This window comes from Anneissia japonica, unplaced genomic scaffold (assembly GCF_011630105.1).
Source record: "Anneissia japonica isolate Jap-2015-1 unplaced genomic scaffold, ASM1163010v1 scaffold287586_len22123_cov129, whole genome shotgun sequence".
NCBI classification, from domain to species: domain Eukaryota; kingdom Metazoa; phylum Echinodermata; class Crinoidea; order Comatulida; family Comatulidae; genus Anneissia; species Anneissia japonica.
Window position 1 is genome coordinate 1,406 of NW_022699688.1, and position 2,318 is coordinate 3,723.

At 36.7% G+C, this 2,318-nt stretch overlaps 1 long non-coding RNA gene across 1 annotated transcript in view; it reads right to left on the minus strand.

Moving 5' to 3' along the window:
* Positions 1-305: 305 nt before the first annotated feature.
* Positions 306-2,318, minus strand: part of LOC117103102 — a 9,405-nt gene continuing 7,392 nt past the window's right edge. Inside the window, exons 2-3 of the long non-coding RNA XR_004444521.1 lie at positions 1,452-1,496; positions 306-878 (exon numbers count right to left, since the gene is read on the minus strand). This is a non-coding gene — a long non-coding RNA (uncharacterized LOC117103102). The remainder of the gene's footprint in view (positions 879-1,451; positions 1,497-2,318) is intronic.

Genomic DNA, 2,318 nt, shown 5'->3' on the forward strand with positions numbered 1-2,318 from the left:
ATTTTGCAAATGCTTCGAATATGAGACTGAATCGCGGTCTGCTTGTGTTGACCAAGGTATGTGGATATATAGGCCTATTTTCTGTTCTCTAGAAATGTACAGATACTAGGAAACGTGTATGTAAGTTTAATGACAAAAGTACATATATACAGAGATACAAGAAAACAAGACTGAAAATGAAAATAAATTAGAACCAAACAATATTTCTAACTGTATTAAAACAAAAAATAGATGTGCCGTACTAGTCTGATATGATAACAAATAAAACTCAAAAATCGTTTAGTACTTTGAAGACTAGTTTTATTTTTGACAGTAAACTAGCTTTCGTGCACACAGTTCATCTGAAGAAGTGCACAAGCTGTTTATCGAAATACTCAAAACCTTCGCAATTCTATAGTTTATCAGGCTTAGAATCATTGAAAATTCTATCATTCCTATTAATATTCTAGCTACAATTGCTTAGCGAAATGGATCGATCAGAGACGTAAACAGGGTTACGCATGCGCGTTATCCAAGTAGGAAACTAACACCGAAGGCTCTCTATATTACATCATTTCTATTTCTTATGTATGCACTTTCAACTTCTTACTACTGCCAGATGATAACATAGTGTCTATGCCCCCCCCCCCCACCTGGGGGCATTAGGCACTAAAATTGAACTTATTGAACGATACTTACGTTCTCAAGGAGAGAAGACAGCAGCAACTGCAGATGACTGCTGATTTATGACTTTAAAGGATCTAGAATGCTTACAATTAAATGATACTTACATTGATGCGGTGAAGTGAAAAACCAATTAAAGAAGCCAGCAAGAGGAATGAGGATAATCCAAGATGGAAACACATTAAACGGAGATGCATGGAAAGGTGGTGTCCTGGCTGGAAAACATTAAATAATAAATTGCAACTTAAAATAGACTAAAGAACATCTGTACATGAAAAGAAATAAAAAAAGTTATTTAAATACACAATGAATCATGTACAAACATGGGTGGGCATAATAATGTCCAATAATTTTTTATTCAACACTCAGGGCCACAGCTAGTTCTGATGTTTCCAGTGTGCTCCTTTATGCACAGTTGCTTAGATACCATTTTATGCTCAGTTTTAACATTTCTTATGGATGATTGGTGTTGGGCCGTACAAAATAAGTAATTTTAAAGCCGCATGTGGCCCGAGGGCCACACTTTGCCGACCTGTGATAACAATATGCAACTTTAATGTCCAATCCAATGTAAATATTATTAAATTTAATCACTTGTAATACCATAGAGGACAGTAGTAATCTAGTACGTTTCTGCATATTCCATTTTTTCTAGACTGAATTTGGAGCATTTTGGAGGGCCATACCGTAACTTTGAAAATAACAAAAAATGTTTTTATAAAACCCCAAATTCTTATAGATTTTTATGTGTCATTCTTCAATGTTGTTTTTAATATAATGGCAATTACCTGTAAGTATGGTCCCTTGATATTTTGTGCTGATATTTTGTGTCTCTAAAATGGAAAAATCAAACTATTTAACAACCTTTGAAAACGGCAACACAAAAAAAATTATGTTCTCTAATTATACAGTAAATTTGAGAAAGTAGAAATAAATGTCTGATTCTATTATTAGTGAGCTTTCGATTCCCTACGGAGAGCTACCTGACCGTCACGAACGCCTCCCGTCCTGTTGTGAAAACATTTTCGATCATTCTACCCGCTGCACGACGGTGGCTCGTACACTAACGCCCTTAAGTTGACGTCGAATGAAAACTTTTTTGCAAACTTTTTCTTAACCTAGCCTGGTATGCGATCTAAGGAACTGAGAATGCCGAATTTACGCGTACTCCGTGAAAACATTGAAAATGAGTATCTAGGCGCGATCTACAAATTATCCCCAACGACAGAAACGCGTCTGGGAAAACCATGTATTACAAACGCGTCTGGGAAAGCGATCGTCTAATTATCGTGCCTCATGAATATTAATAAGCTAGTCGGAATATGTCCCAGACGCGTCTAAACGGGTTTGTGCTGTTGAACGCGTTTGCCATTGTTTCTATTGTTTTGGGCGACAAACGCGTCTGTGTCGTTAGACCAGGCCCCGGTTGAACTACCGTTTTTGTACAATTTAAAATACTGAACAAGTTTTACTTTGAAATGAACCAAGTTCAAACTTTAAAGGCTACATAGTCCTAATAGTTAAATTAAGTGGTAATGACGATAATGGCAGCACATGCATGTAGGCCTAAGTGCCGTTTGCTCTGTCGGAAAGACCTATCTTCGTTAAATAGCAGCCTACCAGCTAAGAAGCTGACGACGAACGAAAAAAACATT